The following is a 23,194-nucleotide window of genomic DNA, read 5'->3' as shown; positions in this document are numbered from 1 at the left end:
TGATTGTGATTGTATGATTATGATTGTATGATTGTGATTGTATGATTGTGATTGTATGATTGTGATTGTATGATTGTGATTGTATCATTGTGATTGTATGATTGTGATTGTATGATTGTGATTGTATGATTATGATCGTATGATTGTAATTGCATGATTGGGAGTGTATGATTGTGATTGTATGATTGCGATCGTGTGATTGTGACTGTTTGACTGCGATTGTATGATTGTGATTGTATGATTGTTTTTGTTTGATTATGATTGTATGATTGTGATTGTATGATTGTGCCTGTATGATTGTGATGGTATGATTGTGATTGTATGATAGTGATTGAAAGATTGTGATTGTATGATTGCGATTGTATGAGTGTGATTATATGATTATGATTGTATGATTGTGATTGTATGATTGTGATTGTATGATTTTTATTGTATGATTGTGATTGTATGATTGTGATTGTATGATTGTGATTGTAAGATTGTGATTGTATGATTGTGATCGTATGGTTGTGATTGCTCGACTGCGATTGTACGATTGTGATTGTATGATTGTTTTTGTATGATTGTGATTGTATGATTGTGATTGTATGATTGTGATTGTATGATTGCGATAGTATGATTGTGATTGTATGATTGTGATTGTGTGATTGTGATTATAAGATTGTGATTGTATGATTGTGATTGTATGATGGTGACTGTAGTATTGTGATTGTATGGTTATGATTGTATGATTGTGATTGTATGATTGTGATTAATTCATTGTGATTGTATGATTGTGATTGTATGTTGGTGACTGTAGTATTGTGATTGTATGATTGTGATTGTATGATTGTAATTGTATCATTGTGATTGTATGATTGTGATTGTATGATTGTGATTGTATGATTGTGATTGTATGATTGTGATTGTAAGATTGCGAGTGTATGATTGTGATTGCATGATTGTGATTGTATGATTGTTTTTGTATGATTGTGATTGTATGATTGTGATTGTACGTTTGTGATCGTATGATAGTGATTGAAAGATTGTGATTGTATGATTGCGATTGTATGAGTGTGATTATATGATTATGATTGTATGATTGTGATTGTATGATTGTGATTGTATGATTGTGATTGTATGATTTTTATTGTATGATTGTGATTGTATGATTGTGATTGTATGATTGTGAATGTATGATTGTGATTGTAGGATTGTGATTGTCTGATTGTGACTGTATGATTGTGACTGTATGATTGTGATTGTATCATTGTGATTGTATGATTGCGATTGTATGATTGTGATTGTATGATTGTGATTGTATGATTGTGATTGTATGATTGTGATCGTATAATTATGGTTCTATTATTGTGATTGTATGATTGTTCATGTATGATTATGATCGTATGATTGTAATTGCATGATTGGGAGTGTATGATTGTGATTGTATGATTGCGATCGTGTGATTGTGACTGTTTGACTGCGATTGTATGATTGTGGTTGTATGATTGTTTTTGTTTGATTATGATTGTATGATTGTGATTGTATGATTGTGCCTGTATGATTGTGATGGTATGATTGTGATTGTATGATAGTGATTGAAAGATTGTGATTGTATGATTGCGATTGTATGAGTGTGATTATATGATTATGATTGTATGATTGTGATTGTATGATTGTGATTGTATGATTGTGATTGTATGATTGTGATTGTATGATTTTTATTGTATGATTGTGATTGTATGATTGTGATTGTATGATTGCGATAGTATGATTGTGATTGTATGATTGTGATTGTATGATTGTGATTGCATGATTGTGATTGTATGATTGTGATTTTATCATTGTGATTGTGTGATTGTGATTATATGATTGTGATTGTATGATTGTGATTGTATGATTGTGATCGTTTGATTGTGGTTGTATAATTATGGTTCTATCATTGTGATTGTGTGATTGTTCTTGTAGATTATGATCGTATGATTGTAAGTGCATGATTGTGATTGTACGATTGTGATTGTATGATTGTAATTGTATGATTGTGATTGTATGATTATGATTGTATGATTGTGATTGTATGATTGTGATTGTATGATTGTGATTGTATGATTGTGATTGTATCATTGTGATTGTATGATTGTGATTGTATGATTGTGATTGTATGATTGTGATTGTATGATTGTGATTGTATGATTGTGATTGTATGATTGTCATTGTATGATTGTGATTGTATGATTGTGATTGTATGATTGTGATTGTATGATTGTCATTGTATGATTGTCATTGTATGATTGTGATTGTATGATTGTGATTGTATGATATTGAGCGTATGGTTGTGATTGTATGATTGTGATTGTATGATTGTGATCGTTTGATTGTGGTTGTATAATTATGGTTCTCTTATTGTGATTGTATGATTGTTCTTGTATGATTATGATCGTATGACTGTAATTGCATGATTGTGATTGTACGATTGTGATTGTATGATTGTGATTGTATGATTGTGATTGTATGATTGCGATAGTATGATTGTGATTGTATGATTGTGATTGTATGATTGTGATTGTATGATTGTGATTGTATGATGATGATTGTATGATTGCGATAGTATGATTGTGATTGTATGATTGTGATTGTATGATTGCGATAGTATGATTGTGATTATATGATTGTGATTGTATGATTGTGATTGTATGGTTGTGATTGTACGATTGTGTCCGTATGATTGTGACCGTATGATTGCGATTGTATGATTGTGATTGTATGATTGTGATTGTATGATTGTGATTGTATGATTGCGATATTATGATTGTGATTGTATGATTGTTATTGTGTGATTGTGATTATAAGATTGTGATTGTATGATTGTGATTGTATGATGGTGACTGTAGTATTGTGATTGTATGATTGTGATTGTATGATTGTGATTGTATAATTGTGATTAATTCATTGTGATTGTATGATTGTGATTGTATGTTGGTGACTGTAGTATTGTGATTGTATGATTGTGATTGTATGATTGTAATTGTATCATTGTGATTGTATGATTGTGATTGTATGATTGTTTTTGTATGATTGTGATTGTATGATTGTGATTGTATGATTGTTATTGTATGATTGTGATTGTATAATTATGGTTCTATTATTGTGATTGTATGATTGTTCATGTATGATTATGATCGCATGATTGTAATTGCATGATTGGGAGTGTATGATTGTGATTGTATGATTGCGATCGTGTGATTGTGACTGTTTGACTGCGATTGTATGATTGTGATTGTATGATTGTTTTTGTTTGATTATGATTGTATGATTGTGATTGTATGATTGTGCCTGTATGATTGTGATGGTATGATTGTGATTGTATGATAGTGATTGAAAGATTGTGATTGTATGATTGCGATTGTATGAGTGTGATTATATGATTATGAATGTATGATTGTGATTGTATGATTGTGATTGTATGATGGTGACTGTAGTATTGTGATTGTATGATTGTGATAGTATGATTGTGATTGTATGATTGTGATTGTAAGATTGTGATTGTATGATTGTGATCGTATGGTTGTGATTGCTCGACTGCGATTGTACGATTGTGATTGTATGATTGTTTTTGTATGATTGTGATTGTATGATAGTGATTGTATGATTGTGCCTGTATGATTGTGATGGTATGATTGAGATTGTATGATTGCGATTGTATGATTGCAATTTTATGAGTGTGATTATATGATTTTGATTGTACGGTTGTGATAGTATGATTGTGATTGTATGATTGTGATTGTATGATTGTGATTGTCTGATTGTGATTGTATGATTGTGATTGTATGATTGTGATTGTATCATTGTGATTGTATGATTGCGATTGTATGATTGTGATTGTATGATTGTGATTGTATGATTGTGATTGTATAATTATGGTTCTATTATTGTGATTGTATGATTGTTCATGTATGATTATGATCGCATGATTGTAATTGCATGATTGGGAGTGTATGATTGTGATTGTATGATTGCGATCGTGTGATTGTGACTGTTTGACTGCGATTGTATGATTGTGATTGTATGATTGTTTTTGTTTGATTATGATTGTATGATTGTGATTGTATGATTGTGCCTGTATGATTGTGATGGTATGATTGTGATTGTATGATAGTGATTGAAAGATTGTGATTGTATGATTGCGATTGTATGAGTGTGATTATATGATTATGATTGTATGATTGTGATTGTATGATTGTGATTGTATGATTGTCATTGTATGATGGTGACTGTAGTATTGTGATTGTATGATTGTGATAGTATGATTGTGATTGTATGATTGTGATTGTATGATTGTGATTGTATAATTGTTTTTGTATGATTGTGATTGTATGATTGTGATTGTATGATTGTGATTGTATGATTATGATTCCTTGATTGTGATTGTATGATTGTGATTGTATGATTGCGATAGTATGATTGTGATTGTATGATTGTGATTGTATGATGGTGACTGTAGTATTGTGATTTTATGATTGTGATTGTATGATTGTGATTGTATGATTATGATTAATTCATTGTGATTGTATGATTGTGATTGTATGTTGGTGACTGTAGTATTGTGATTGTATGATTGTGATTGTATGATTGCGATAGTATGATTGTGATTGTATGATTGTGATTGTATCATTGTGATTGTATGATTGCGATTGTATGATTGTGATTGTATGATTGTGATTGTATGATTGTGATTGTATGATTGTGATTGTATAATTATGGTTCTATTATTGTGATTGTATGATTGTTCATGTATGATTATGATCGTATGATTGTAATTGCATGATTGGGAGTGTATGATTGTGATTGTATGATTGTGATTGTATGATGGTGACTGTAGTATTGTGATTGTATGATTGTGATTGTATGATTGTGATTGTATGATTATGATTAATTCATTGTGATTGTATGATTGTGATTGTATGTTGGTGACTGTAGTATTGTGATTGTATGATTGTGATTGTATGATTGTAATTGTATCATTGTGATTGTATGATTGTGATTGTATGATTGTTATTGTATGATTGTGATTGTATGATTGTGATTGTATGATTGTGATTGTATGATTGTGATTGTAAGATTGCGAGTGTATGATTGTGATTGTATGATTGTGATTGTGTGATTGTGATTATAAGGTTGTGATTGTATGATTGTGATTGTATGATGGTGACTGTAGTATTGTGATTGTATGATTGTGATTGTATGATTGTGATTGTATGATTGTGATTAATTCATTGTGATTGTATGATTGTGATTGTATGTTGGTGACTGTAGTATTGTGATTGTATGATTGGGATTGTATGTTTGTAATTGTATCATTGTGATTGTATGATTGTGATTGTATGATTGTGATTGTATGATTGTGATTGTATGATTGTGATTGTATGATTGTGATTGTATGATTGTGATTGTAAGATTGCGAGTGTATGATTGTGATTGCATGATTGTGATTGTATGATTGTTTTTGTATGATTGTGATTGTATGATTGTGATTGTACGATTGTGATCGTATGATAGTGATTGAAAGATTGTGATTGTATGATTGCGATTGTATGAGTGTGATTATATGATTATGATTGTATGATTGTGATTGTATGATTGTGATTGTATGATTGTGATTGTATGATTGTGATTGTAAGATTTTTATTGTATGATTGTGATTGTATGATTGTGATTGTAAGATTGTGATTGTATGATTGTGATCGTATGGTTGTGATTGCTCGACTGCGATTGTACGATTGTGATTGTATGATTGCTTTTGTATGATTGTGATTGTGTGATAGTGATTGTATGATTGTGCCTGTATGATTGTGATGGTATGATTGAGATTGTATGATTGCGATTGTATGATTGCAATTTTATGAGTGTGATTATATGATTTTGATTGTGCGGTTGTGATAGTATGATTGTGATTGTATGATTGTGATTGTATGATTGTGATTGTATGATTGTGATTGTCTGATTGCGATTGTATGATTGTGATTGTATGATTGTGATTGTATCATTGTGATTGTATGATAGCGATTGTATGATTGTGATTGTATGATTGTGATTGTATGATTGTGATTGTATGATTGTGATTGTATCATTGTGATTGTATGATTGCGATTGTATGATTGTGATTGTATGATTGTGATTGTATGATTGTGATTGTATAATTATGGTTCTATTATTGTGATTGTATGATTGTTCATGTATGATTATGATCGCATGATTGTAATTGCATGATTGGGAGTGTATGATTGTGATTGTATGATTGCGATCGTGTGATTGTGACTGTTTGACTGCGATTGTATGATTGTGATTGTATGATTGTTTTTGTTTGATTATGATTGTATGATTGTGATTGTATGATTGTGCCTGTATGATTGTGATGGTATGATTGTGATTGTATGATAGTGATTGAAAGATTGTGATTGTATGATTGCGATTGTATGAGTGTGATTATATGATTATGATTGTATGATTGTGATTGTATGATTGTGATTGTATGATTGTGATTGTATGATTTTTATTGTATGATTGTGATTGTATGATTGTGATTGTATGATTGTGATTGTATGATTGCGATAGTATGATTGTGATTGTATGATTGTGATCGTATGATAGTGATTGAAAGATTGTGATTGTATGATTGCGATTGTATGAGTGTGATTATATGATTATGATTGTATGATTGTGATTGTATGATGGTGACTGTAGTATTGTGATTGTATGATTGTGATTGTATGATTGTGATTGTATGATTGTGATTGTATGATTGTGATTGTACGATTGTGATCGTATGATAGTGATTGAAAGATTGTGATTGTATGATTGCGATTGTATGAGTGTGATTATATGATTATGATTGTATGATTGTGATTGTATGATTGTGATTGTATGATTGTGATTGTATGATTTTTATTGTATGATTGTGATTGTATGATTGTGATTGTAAGATTGTGATTGTATGATTGTGATCGTATGGTTGTGATTGCTCGACTGCGATTGTACGATTGTGATTGTATGATTGCTTTTGTATGATTGTGATTGTATGATAGTGATTGTATGATTGTGCCTGTATGATTGTGATGGTATGATTGAGATTGTATGATTGCGATTGTATGATTGCAATTTTATGAGTGTGATTATATGATTTTGATTGTACGGTTGTGATAGTATGATTGTGATTGTATGATTGTGATTGTATGATTGTGATTGTATGATTGTGATTGTCTGATTGTGATTGTATGATTGTGATTGTATGATTGTGATTGTATCATTGTGATTGTATGATTGCGATTGTATGATTGTGATTGTATGATTGTGATTGTATGATTGTGATTGTATAATTATGGTTCTATTATTGTGATTGTATGATTGTTCATGTATGATTATGATCGCATGATTGTAATTGCATGATTGGGAGCGTATGATTGTGATTGTATGATTGCGATCGTGTGATTGTGACTGTTTGACTGCGATTGTATGATTGTGATTGTATGATTGTTTTTGTTTGATTATGATTGTATGATTGTGATTGTATGATTGTGCCTGTATGATTGTGATGGTATGATTGTGATTGTATGATAGTGATTGAAAGATTGTGATTGTATGATTGCGATTGTATGAGTGTGATTATATGATTATGATTGTATGATTGTGATTGTATGATGGTGACTGTAGTATTGTGATTGTATGATTGTGATAGTATGATTGTGATTGTATGATTGTGATTGTATGATTGTTTTTGTATGATTGTGATTGTATGATTGTGATTGTGTGATTGTGATTATAAGATTGTGATTGTATGATTGTGATTGTATGATGGTGACTGTAGTATTGTGATTGTATGATTATGATTGTATGATTGTGATTGTATGATTGTGATTATATGATTGTGATTGTATGATTGTGATTGTATGGTTGTGATTGTACGATTGTGTCCGTATGATTGTGACCGTATGATTGCGATTGTATGATTGTGATTGTATGATTGTGATTGTATGATTGTGATTGTAGGATTGTGATTGTCTGATTGTGATTGTATGATTGTGACTGTATGATTGTGATTGTATCATTGTGATTGTATGATTGCGATTGTATGATTGTGATTGTATGATTGTGATTGTATGATTGTGATCGTATAATTATGGTTCTATTATTGTGATTGTATGATTGTTCATGTATGATTATGATCGTCTGATTGTAATTGCATGATTGGGAGTGTATGATTGTGATTGTATGATTGCGATCGTGTGATTGTGACTGTTTGACTGCGATTGTATGATTGTGATTGTATGATTGTTTTTGTTTGATTATGATTGTATGATTGCGATTGTATGATTGTGCCTGTATGATTGTGATGGTATGATTGTGATTGTATGATAGTGATTGAAAGATTGTGATTGTATGATTGTGATTGTATGATAGTGATTGAAAGATTGTGATTGTATGATTGCGATTGTATGAGTGTGATTATATGATTATGATTGTATGATTGTGATTGTATGATTGTGATTGTATGATTGTGATTGTATGATTTTTATTGTATGATTGTGATTGTATGATTGTGATTGTATGATTGTGATTGTATGATTGCGATAGTATGATTGTGATTGTATGATTGTGATTGTATGGTTGTGATTGCATGATTGTGATTGTATGATTGTGATTTTATCATTGTGATTGTGTGATTGTGATTATATGATTGTGATTGTATGATTGTGATTGTATGATGGTGACTGTAGTATTGTTATTGTATCATTGTGATTGTATGATTGTGATTGTATGATTGTGATTGTATGATTGTGATTGTATGATTGTGATTTTATGATTGTGATTGTATGATTGTGATTTTATGATTGTGATTGTATGATTGTGATTGTATGATTGTGATTGTATGATTGCGATTGTATGATTGTGATCGTATGGTTGTGATTGTATGATTGTGATTGTACGATTGTGATCGTATGATAGTGATTGAAAGATTGTGATTGTATGATTGCGATTGTATGAGTGTGATTATATGATTATGAAAGTATGATTGTGATTGTATGATTGTGATTGTATGATTTTTATTGTATGATTGTGATTGTATGATTGTGATTGTAAGATTGTGATTGTATGATTGTGATCGTATGGTTGTGATTGCTCGACTGCGATTGTACGATTGTGATTGTATGATTGTTTTTGTATGATTGTGATTGTATGATTGTGATTGTATGATTGTGATTGTATGATTGCGATAGTATGATTGTGATTGTATGATTGTGATTTTGTGATTGTGATTATAAGATTGTGATTGTATGATTGTGATTGTATGATGGTGACTGTAGTATTGTGATTGTATGATTATGATTGTATGATTGTGATTGTATGATTGTGATTAATTCATTGTGATTGTATGATTGTGATTGTATGTTGGTGACTGTAGTATTGTGATTGTATGATTGTGATTGTATGATTGTAATTGTATCATTGTGATTGTATGATTGTGATTGTATGATTGTGATTGTATGATTGTGATTGTATGATGATGATTGTATGATTGCGATAGTATGATTGTGATTGTATGGTTGTGATTGTATGATTGCGATAGTATGATTGTGATTATATGATTGTGATTGTATGATTGTGATTGTATGGTTGTGATTGTACGATTGTGTCCGTATGATTGTGACCGTATGATTGCGATTGTATGATTGTGATTGTATGATTGTGATTGTATGATTGTGATTGTATGATTGCGATAGTATGATTGTGATTGTATGATTGTGATTGTGTGATTGTGATTATAAGATTGTGATTGTATGATTGTGATTGTATGATGGTGACTGTAGTATTGTGATTGTATGATTGTGATTGTATGATTGTGATTGTATAATTGTGATTAATTCATTGTGATTGTATGATTGTGATTGTATGTTGGTGACTGTAGTATTGTGATTGTATGATTGTGATTGTATGATTGTAATTGTATCATTGTGATTGTATGATTGTGATTGTATGATTGTGATTGTATGATTGTGATTGTATGATTGTGATTGTATGATTGTGATTGTAAGATTGCGAGTGTATGATTGTGATTGCATGATTGTGATTGTATGATTGTTTTTGTATGATTGTGATTGTATGATTGTGATTGTACGATTGTGATCGTATGATAGTGATTGAAAGATTGTGATTGTATGATTGCGATTGTATGAGTGTGATTATATGATTATGAAAGTATGATTGTGATTGTATGATTGTGATTGTATGATTTTTATTGTATGATTGTGATTGGATGATTGTGATTGTAAGATTGTGATTGTATGATTGTGATCGTATGGTTGTGATTGCTCGACTGCGATTGTACGATTGTGATTGTATGATTGTTTTTGTATGATTGTGATTGTATGATTGTGATTGTATGATTGTGATTGTATGATTGCGATAGTATGATTGTGATTGTATGATTGTGATTGTGTGATTGTGATTATAAGATTGTGATTGTATGATTGTGATTGTATGTTGGTGACTGTAGTATTGTGATTGTATGATTGTGATTGTATGATTGTAATTGTATCATTGTGATTGTATGATTGTGATTGTATGATTGTGATTGTATGATTGTGATTGTATGATTGTGATTGTATGATTGTGATTGTATGATTGTGATTGTATGATTGTGATTGTATGATTGTGATTGTAAGATTGCGAGTGTATGATTGTGATTGCATGATTGTGATTGTATGATTGTTTTTGTATGATTGTGATTGTATGATTGTGATTGTACGATTGTGATCGTATGATAGTGATTGAAAGATTGTGATTGTATGATTGCGATTGTATGAGTGTGATTATATGATTATGATTGTATGATTGTGATTGTATGATTGTGATTGTATGATTGTGATTGTATGATTTTTATTGTATGATTGTGATTGTATGATTGTGATTGTAAGATTGTGATTGTATGATTGTGATCGTATGGTTGTGATTGTATCATTGTGATTGTATGATTGCGACTGTATGATTGTGATTGTATGATTGTGATTGTATAATTATGGTTCTATTATTGTGATTGTATGATTGTTCATGTATGATTATGATCGTATGATTGTAATTGCATGATTGGGAGTGTATGATTGTGATTGTATGATTGCGATCGTGTGATTGTGACTGTTTGACTGCGATTGTATGATTGTGATTGTATGATTGTTTTTGTTTGATTATGATTGTATGATTGTGATTGTATGATTGTGCCTGTATGATTGTGATGGTATGATTGTGATTGTATGATAGTGATTGAAAGATTGTGATTGTATGATTGCGATTGTATGAGTGTGATTATATGATTATGATTGTATGATTGTGATTGTATGATTGTGATTGTATGATTGTGATTGTATGATTGTGATTGTATGATTTTTATTGTATGATTGTGATTGTATGATTGTGATTGTATGATTGCGATAGTATGATTGTGATTGTATGATTGTGATTGTATGATTGTGATTGCATGATTGTGATTGTATGATTGTGATTTTATCATTGTGATTGTGTGATTGTGATTATATGATTGTGATTGTATGATTGTGATTGTATGATTGTGATCGTTTGATTGTGGTTGTATAATTATGGTTCTATCATTGTGATTGTGTGATTGTTCTTGTAGATTATGATCGTATGATTGTAAGTGCATGATTGTGATTGTACGATTGTGATTGTATGATTGTAATTGTATGATTGTGATTGTATGATTATGATTGTATGATTGTGATTGTATGATTGTGATTGTATGATTGTGATTGTATGATTGTGATTGTATCATTGTGATTGTATGATTGTGATTGTATGATTGTGATTGTATGATTATGATCGTATGATTGTAATTGCATGATTGGGAGTGTATGATTGTGATTGTATGATTGCGATCGTGTGATTGTGACTGTTTGACTGCGATTGTATGATTGTGATTGTATGATTGTTTTTGTTTGATTATGATTGTATGATTGTGATTGTATGATTGTGCCTGTATGATTGTGATGGTATGATTGTGATTGTATGATAGTGATTGAAAGATTGTGATTGTATGATTGCGATTGTATGAGTGTGATTATATGATTATGATTGTATGATTGTGATTGTATGATTGTGATTGTATGATTTTTATTGTATGATTGTGATTGTATGATTGTGATTGTATGATTGTGATTGTAAGATTGTGATTGTATGATTGTGATCGTATGGTTGTGATTGCTCGACTGCGATTGTACGATTGTGATTGTATGATTGTTTTTGTATGATTGTGATTGTATGATTGTGATTGCATGATTGTGATTGTATGATTGCGATAGTATGATTGTGATTGTATGATTGTGATTGTGTGATTGTGATTATAAGATTGTGATTGTATGATTGTGATTGTATGATGGTGACTGTAGTATTGTGATTGTATGGTTATGATTGTATGATTGTGATTGTATGATTGTGATTAATTCATTGTGATTGTATGATTGTGATTGTATGTTGGTGACTGTAGTATTGTGATTGTATGATTGTGATTGTATGATTGTAATTGTATCATTGTGATTGTATGATTGTGATTGTATGATTGTGATTGTATGATTGTGATTGTATGATTGTGATTGTATGATTGTGATTGTAAGATTGCGAGTGTATGATTGTGATTGCATGATTGTGATTGTATGATTGTTTTTGTATGATTGTGATTGTATGATTGTGATTGTACGTTTGTGATCGTATGATAGTGATTGAAAGATTGTGATTGTATGATTGCGATTGTATGAGTGTGATTATATGATTATGATTGTATGATTGTGATTGTATGATTGTGATTGTATGATTGTGATTGTATGATTTTTATTGTATGATTGTGATTGTATGATTGTGATTGTATGATTGTGATTGTATGATTGTGATTGTAGGATTGTGATTGTCTGATTGTGACTGTATGATTGTGACTGTATGATTGTGATTGTATCATTGTGATTGTATGATTGCGATTGTATGATTGTGATTGTATGATTGTGATTGTATGATTGTGATCGTATAATTATGGTTCTATTATTGTGATTGTATGATTGTTCATGTATGATTATGATCGTATGATTGTAATTGCATGATTGGGAGTGTATGATTGTGATTGTATGATTGCGATCGTGTGATTGTGACTGTTTGACTGCGATTGTATGATTGTGGTTGTATGATTGTTTTTGTTTGATTATGATTGTATGATTGTGATTGTATGATTGTGCCTGTATGATTGTGATGGTATGATTGTGATTGTATGATAGTGATTGAAAGATTGTGATTGTATGATTGCGATTGTATGAGTGTGATTATATGATTATGATTGTATGATTGTGATTGTATGATTGTGATTGTATGATTGTGATTGTATGATTGTGATTGTATGATTTTTATTGTATGATTGTGATTGTATGATTGTGATTGTATGATTGCGATAGTATGATTGTGATTGTATGATTGTGATTGTATGATTGTGATTGCATGATTGTGATTGTATGATTGTGATTTTATCATTGTGATTGTGTGATTGTGATTATATGATTGTGATTGTATGATTGTGATTGTATGATTGTGATCGTTTGATTGTGGTTGTATAATTATGGTTCTATCATTGTGATTGTGTGATTGTTCTTGTAGATTATGATCGTATGATTGTAAGTGCATGATTGTGATTGTACGATTGTGATTGTATGATTGTAATTGTATGATTGTGATTGTATGATTATGATTGTATGATTGTGATTGTATGATTGTGATTGTATGATTGTGATTGTATGATTGTGATTGTATCATTGTGATTGTATGATTGTGATTGTATGATTGTGATTGTATGATTGTGATTGTATGATTGTGATTGTATGATTGTGATTGTATGATTGTCATTGTATGATTGTGATTGTATGATTGTGATTGTATGATTGTGATTGTATGATTGTCATTGTATGATTGTCATTGTATGATTGTGATTGTATGATTGTGATTGTATGATATTGAGCGTATGGTTGTGATTGTATGATTGTGATTGTATGATTGTGATCGTTTGATTGTGGTTGTATAATTATGGTTCTCTTATTGTGATTGTATGATTGTTCTTGTATGATTATGATCGTATGACTGTAATTGCATGATTGTGATTGTACGATTGTGATTGTATGATTGTGATTGTATGATTGTGATTGTATGATTGCGATAGTATGATTGTGATTGTATGATTGTGATTGTATGATTGTGATTGTATGATTGTGATTGTATGATGATGATTGTATGATTGCGATAGTATGATTGTGATTGTATGATTGTGATTGTATGATTGCGATAGTATGATTGTGATTATATGATTGTGATTGTATGATTGTGATTGTATGGTTGTGATTGTACGATTGTGTCCGTATGATTGTGACCGTATGATTGCGATTGTATGATTGTGATTGTATGATTGTGATTGTATGATTGTGATTGTATGATTGCGATATTATGATTGTGATTGTATGATTGTTATTGTGTGATTGTGATTATAAGATTGTGATTGTATGATTGTGATTGTATGATGGTGACTGTAGTATTGTGATTGTATGATTGTGATTGTATGATTGTGATTGTATAATTGTGATTAATTCATTGTGATTGTATGATTGTGATTGTATGTTGGTGACTGTAGTATTGTGATTGTATGATTGTGATTGTATGATTGTAATTGTATCATTATGATTGTATGATTGTGATTGTATGATTGTTTTTGTATGATTGTGATTGTATGATTGTGATTGTATGATTGTTATTGTATGATTGTGATTGTATAATTATGGTTCTATTATTGTGATTGTATGATTGTTCATGTATGATTATGATCGCATGATTGTAATTGCATGATTGGGAGTGTATGATTGTGATTGTATGATTGCGATCGTGTGATTGTGACTGTTTGACTGCGATTGTATGATTGTGATTGTATGATTGTTTTTGTTTGATTATGATTGTATGATTGTGATTGTATGATTGTGCCTGTATGATTGTGATGGTATGATTGTGATTGTATGATAGTGATTGAAAGATTGTGATTGTATGATTGCGATTGTATGAGTGTGATTATATGATTATGAATGTATGATTGTGATTGTATGATTGTGATTGTATGATGGTGACTGTAGTATTGTGATTGTATGATTGTGATAGTATGATTGTGATTGTATGATTGTGATTGTAAGATTGTGATTGTATGATTGTGATCGTATGGTTGTGATTGCTCGACTGCGATTGTACGATTGTGATTGTATGATTGTTTTTGTATGATTGTGATTGTATGATAGTGATTGTATGATTGTGCCTGTATGATTGTGATGGTATGATTGAGATTGTATGATTGCGATTGTATGATTGCAATTTTATGAGTGTGATTATATGATTTTGATTGTACGGTTGTGATAGTATGATTGTGATTGTATGATTGTGATTGTATGATTGTGATTGTCTGATTGTGATTGTATGATTGTGATTGTATGATTGTGATTGTATCATTGTGATTGTATGATTGCGATTGTATGATTGTGATTGTATGATTGTGATTGTATGATTGTGATTGTATAATTATGGTTCTATTATTGTGATTGTATGATTGTTCATGTATGATTATGATCGCATGATTGTAATTGCATGATTGGGAGTGTATGATTGTGATTGTATGATTGCGATCGTGTGATTGTGACTGTTTGACTGCGATTGTATGATTGTGATTGTATGATTGTTTTTGTTTGATTATGATTGTATGATTGTGATTGTATGATTGTGCCTGTATGATTGTGATGGTATGATTGTGATTGTATGATAGTGATTGAAAGATTGTGATTGTATGATTGCGATTGTATGAGTGTGATTATATGATTATGATTGTATGATTGTGATTGTATGATTGTGATTGTATGATTGTCATTGTATGATGGTGACTGTAGTATTGTGATTGTATGATTGTGATTGTATGATTGCGATAGTATGATTGTGATTGTATGATTGTGATTGTATGATGGTGACTGTAGTATTGTGATTTTATGATTGTGATTGTATGATTGTGATTGTATGATTATGATTAATTCATTGTGATTGTATGATTGTGATTGTATGTTGGTGACTGTAGTATTGTGATTGTATGATTGTGATTGTATGATTGCGATAGTATGATTGTGATTGTATGATTGTGATTGTATCATTGTGATTGTATGATTGCGATTGTATGATTGTGATTGTATGATTGTGATTGTATGATTGTGATTGTATGATTGTGATTGTATAATTATGGTTCTATTATTGTGATTGTATGATTGTTCATGTATGATTATGATCGTATGATTGTAATTGCATGATTGGGAGTGTATGATTGTGATTGTATGATTGTGATTGTATGATGGTGACTGTAGTATTGTGATTGTATGATTGTGATTGTATGATTGTGATTGTATGATTATGATTAATTCATTGTGATTGTATGATTGTGATTGTATGTTGGTGACTGTAGTATTGTGATTGTATGATTGTGATTGTATGATTGTAATTGTATCATTGTGATTGTATGATTGTGATTGTATGATTGTTATTGTATGATTGTGATTGTATGATTGTGATTGTATGATTGTGATTGTATGATTGTGATTGTAAGATTGCGAGTGTATGATTGTGATTGTATGATTGTGATTGTGTGATTGTGATTATAAGGTTGTGATTGTATGATTGTGATTGTATGATGGTGACTGTAGTATTGTGATTGTATGATTGTGATTGTATGATTGTGATTGTATGATTGTGATTAATTCATTGTGATTGTATGATTGTGATTGTATGTTGGTGACTGTAGTATTGTGATTGTATGATTGGGATTGTATGTTTGTAATTGTATCATTGTGATTGTATGATTGTGATTGTATGATTGTGATTGTATGATTGTGATTGTATGATTGTGATTGTATGATTGTGATTGTATGATTGTGATTGTAAGATTGCGAGTGTATGATTGTGATTGCATGATTGTGATTGTATGATTGTTTTTGTATGATTGTGATTGTATGATTGTGATTGTACGATTGTGATCGTATGATAGTGATTGAAAGATTGTGATTGTATGATTGCGATTGTATGAGTGTGATTATATGATTATGATTGTATGATTGTGATTGTATGATTGTGATTGTATGATTGTGATTGTATGATTGTGATTGTAAGATTTTTATTGTATGATTGTGATTGTATGATTGTGATTGTAAGATTGTGATTGTATGATTGTGATCGTATGGTTGTGATTGCTCGACTGCGATTGTACGATTGTGATTGTATGATTGCTTTTGTATGATTGTGATTGTATGATAGTGATTGTATGATTGTGCCTGTATGATTGTCATGGTATGATTGAGATTGTATGATTGCGATTGTATGATTGCAATTTTATGAGTGTGATTATATGATTTTGATTGTACGGTTGTGATAGTATGATTGTGATTGTATGATTGTGATTGTATGATTGTGATTGTATGATTGTGATTGTCTGATTGCGATTGTATGATTGTGATTGTATGATTGTGATTGTATCATTGTGATTGTATGATAGCGATTGTATGATTGTGATTGTATGATTGTGATTGTATGATTGTGATTGTATGATTGTGATTGTATCATTGTGATTGTATGATTGCGATTGTATGATTGTGATTGTATGATTGTGATTGTATGATTGTGATTGTATAATTATGGTTCTATTATTGTGATTGTATGATTGTTCATGTATGATTATGATCGCATGATTGTAATTGCATGATTGGGAGTGTATGATTGTGATTGTATGATTGCGATCGTGTGATTGTGACTGTTTGACTGCGATTGTATGATTGTGATTGTATGATTGTTTTTGTTTGATTATGATTGTATGATTGTGATTGTATGATTGTGCCTGTATGATTGTGATGGTATGATTGTGATTGTATGATAGTGATTGAAAGATTGTGATTGTATGATTGCGATTGTATGAGTGTGATTATATGATTATGATTGTATGATTGTGATTGTATGATTGTGATTGTATGATTGTGATTGTATGATTTTTATTGTATGATTGTGATTGTATGATTGTGATTGTATGATTGTGATTGTATGATTGCGATAGTATGATTGTGATTGTATGATTGTGATCGTATGATAGTGATTGAAAGATTGTGATTGTATGATTGCGATTGTATGAGTGTGATTATATGATTATGATTGTATGATTGTGATTGTATGATGGTGACTGTAGTATTGTGATTGTATGATTGTGATTGTATGATTGTGATTGTATGATTGTGATTGTATGATTGTGATTGTACGATTGTGATCGTATGATAGTGATTGAAAGATTGTGATTGTATGATTGCGATTGTATGAGTGTGATTATATGATTATGATTGTATGATTGTGATTGTATGATTGTGATTGTATGATTGTGATTGTATGATTTTTATTGTATGATTGTGATTGTATGATTGTGATTGTAAGATTGTGATTGTATGATTGTGATCGTATGGTTGTGATTGCTCGACTGCGATTGTACGATTGTGATTGTATGATTGCTTTTGTATGATTGTGATTGTATGATAGTGATTGTATGATTGTGCCTGTATGATTGTGATGGTATGATTGAGATTGTATGATTGCGATTGTATGATTGCAATTTTATGAGTGTGATTATATGATTTTGATTGTACGGTTGTGATAGTATGATTGTGATTGTATGATTGTGATTGTATGATTGTGATTGTATGATTGTGATTGTCTGATTGTGATTGTATGATTGTGATTGTATGATTGTGATTGTATCATTGTGATTGTATGATTGCGATTGTATGATTGTGATTGTATGATTGTGATTGTATGATTGTGATTGTATAATTATGGTTCTATTATTGTGATTGTATGATTGTTCATGTATGATTATGATCGCATGATTGTAATTGCATGATTGGGAGCGTATGATTGTGATTGTATGATTGCGATCGTGTGATTGTGACTGTTTGACTGCGATTGTATGATTGTGATTGTATGATTGTTTTTGTTTGATTATGATTGTATGATTGTGATTGTATGATTGTGCCTGTATGATTGTGATGGTATGATTGTGATTGTATGATAGTGATTGAAAGATTGTGATTGTATGATTGCGATTGTATGAGTGTGATTATATGATTATGATTGTATGATTGTGATTGTATGATGGTGACTGTAGTATTGTGATTGTATGATTGTGATAGTATGATTGTGATTGTATGATTGTGATTGTATGATTGTTTTTGTATGATTGTGATTGTATGATTGTGATTGTATGATTGTGATTGTATGATTACGATTCCTTGATTGTGATTGTATGATTGTGATTGTATGATTGCGATAGTATGATTGTGATTGTATGATTGTGATTGTATGATTGTGATTGTATGATTGTGATTGTAGGATTGTGATTGTCTGATTGTGATTGTATGATTGTGATTGTATGATTGTGATTGTATCATTGTGATTGTATGATTGCGATTGTATGATTGTGATTGTATGATTGTGATTGTATGATTGTGATTGCATGATTGTGATTGTATGATTGTGATTGTATGATTGTGATTGTAAGATTGCGAGTGTATGATTATGATTGCATGATTGTGTTTGTACGATTGTTTTTGTATGATTGTGATTGTATGATTGTGATTGTACGATTGTGATCGTATGATAGTGATTGAAAGATTGTGATTGTATGATTGCGATTGTATGAGTGTGATTATATGATTATGATTGTATGATTGTGATTGTATGATTGTGATTGTATGATTTTTATTGTATGATTGTGATTGTATGATTGTGATTGTCTGATTGCGATTGTATGATTGTGATTGTATGATTGTGATTGTATCATTGTGATTGTATGATAGCGATTGTATGATTGTGATTGTATGATTGTGATTGTATGATTGTGATTGTATGATTGTGATTGTATCATTGTGATTGTATGATTGCGATTGTATGATTGTGATTGTATGATTGTGATTGTATGATTGTGATTGTATAATTATGGTTCTATTATTGTGATTGTATGATTGTTCATGTATGATTATGATCGCATGATTGTAATTGCATGATTGGGAGTGTATGATTGTGATTGTATGATTGCGATCGTGTGATTGTGACTGTTTGACTGCGATTGTATGATTGTGATTGTATGATTGTTTTTGTTTGATTATGATTGTATGATTGTGATTGTATGATTGTGCCTGTATGATTGTGATGGTATGATTGTGATTGTATGATAGTGATTGAAAGATTGTGATTGTATGATTGCGATTGTATGAGTGTGATTATATGATTATGATTGTATGATTGTGATTGTATGATTGTGATTGTATGATTGTGATTGTATGATTTTTATTGTATGATTGTGATTGTATGATTGTGATTGTATGATTGTGATTGTATGATTGCGATAGTATGATTGTGATTGTATGATTGTGATCGTATGATAGTGATTGAAAGATTGTGATTGTATGATTGCGATTGTATGAGTGTGATTATATGATTATGATTGTATGATTGTGATTGTATGATGGTGACTGTAGTATTGTGATTGTATGATTGTGATTGTATGATTGTGATTGTATGATTGTGATTGTATGATTGTGATTGTACGATTGTGATCGTATGATAGTGATTGAAAGATTGTGATTGTATGATTGCGATTGCATGAGTGTGATTATATGATTATGATTGTATGATTGTGATTGTATGATTGTGATTGTATGATTGTGATTGTATGATTTTTATTGTATGATTGTGATTGTATGATTGTGATTGTAAGATTGTGATTGTATGATTGTGATCGTATGGTTGTGATTGCTCGGCTGCGATTGTACGATTGTGATTGTATGATTGCTTTTGTATGATTGTGATTGTATGATAGTGATTGTATGATTGTGCCTGTATGATTGTGATGGTATGATTGAGATTGTATGATTGCGATTGTATGATTGCAATTTTATGAGTGTGATTATATGATTTTGATTGTACGGTTGTGATAGTATGATTGTGATTGTATGATTGTGATTGTATGATTGTGATTGTATGATTGTGATTGTCTGATTGTGATTGTATGATTGTGATTGTATGATTGTGATTGTATCATTGTGATTGTATGATTGCGATTGTATGATTGTGATTGTATGATTGTGATTGTATGATTGTGATTGTATAATTATGGTTCTATTATTGTGATTGTATGATTGTTCATGTATGATTATGATCGCATGATTGTAATTGCATGATTGGGAGCGTATGATTGTGATTGTATGATTGCGATCGTGTGATTGTGACTGTTTGACTGCGATTGTATGATTGTGATTGTATGATTGTTTTTGTTTGATTATGATTGTATGATTGTGATTGTATGATTGTGCCTGTATGATTGTGATGGTATGATTGTGATTGTATGATAGTGATTGAAAGATTGTGATTGTATGATTGCGATTGTATGAGTGTGATTATATGATTATGATTGTATGATTGTGATTGTATGATTGTGATTGTATGATTGTGATTGTATGATTTTTATTGTATGATTGTGATTGTATGATTGTGATTGTATGATTGTGATTGTATGATTGCGATAGTATGATTGTGATTGTATGATTGTGATCGTATGATAGTGATTGAAAGATTGTGATTGTATGATTGCGATTGTATGAGTGTGATTATATGATTATGATTGTATGATTGTGATTGTATGATGGTGACTGTAGTATTGTGATTGTATGATTGTGATTGTATGATTGTGATTGTATGATTGTGATTGTACGATTGTGATCGTATGATAGTGATTGAAAGATTGTGATTGTATGATTGCGATTGCATGAGTGTGATTATATGATTATGATTGTATGATTGTGATTGTATGATTGTGATTGTATGATTGTGATTCTTTGATTTTTATTGTATGATTGTGATTGTATGATTGTGATTGTAAGATTGTGATTGTATGATTGTGATCGTATGGTTGTGATTGCTCGGCTGCGATTGTACGATTGTGATTGTATGATTGCTTTTGTATGATTGTGATTGTATGATAGTGATTGTATGATTGTGCCTGTATGATTGTGATGGTATGATTGAGATTGTATGATTGCGATTGTATGATTGCAATTTTATGAGTGTGATTATATGATTTTGATTGTACGGTTGTGATAGTATGATTGTGATTGTATGATTGTGATTGTATGATTGTGATTGTATGATTGTGATTGTCTGATTGTGATTGTATGATTGTGATTGTATGATTGTGATTGTATCATTGTGATTGTATGATTGCGATTGTATGATTGTGATTGTATGATTGTGATTGTATGATTGTGATTGTATAATTATGGTTCTATTATTGTGATTGTATGATTGTTCATGTATGATTATGATCGCATGATTGTAATTGCATGATTGGGAGCGTATGATTGTGATTGTATGATTGCGATCGTGTGATTGTGACTGTTTGACTGCGATTGTATGATTGTGATTGTATGATTGTTTTTGTTTGATTATGATTGTATGATTGTGATTGTATGATTGTGCCTGTATGATTGTGATGGTATGATTGTGATTGTATGATAGTGATTGAAAGATTGTGATTGTATGATTGCGATTGTATGAGTGTGATTATATGATTATGATTGTATGATTGTGATTGTATGATGGTGACTGTAGTATTGTGATTGTATGATTGTGATAGTATGATTGTGATTGTATGATTGTGATTGTATGATTGTTTTTGTATGATTGTGATTGTATGATTGTGATTGTATGATTGTGATTGTATGATTACGATTCCTTGATTGTGATTGTATGATTGTGATTGTATGATTGCGATAGTATGATTGTGATTGTATGATTGTGATTGTATGATTGTGATTGTATGATTGTGATTGTAGGATTGTGATTGTCTGATTGTGATTGTATGATTGTGATTGTATGATTGTGATTGTATCATTGTGATTGTATGATTGCGATTGTATGATTGTGATTGTATGATTGTGATTGTATGATTGTGATTGTAGGATTGTGATTGTCTGATTGTGATTGTATGATTGTGATTGTATGATTGTAATTGTATCATTGTGATTGT

The sequence above is a fragment of the Megachile rotundata genome, unplaced genomic scaffold (genome assembly GCF_050947335.1).
Source record: "Megachile rotundata isolate GNS110a unplaced genomic scaffold, iyMegRotu1 scaffold0026, whole genome shotgun sequence".
NCBI lineage: Eukaryota > Metazoa > Arthropoda > Insecta > Hymenoptera > Megachilidae > Megachile > Megachile rotundata.
Note: the sequence above shows the minus strand (reverse complement) of the source record.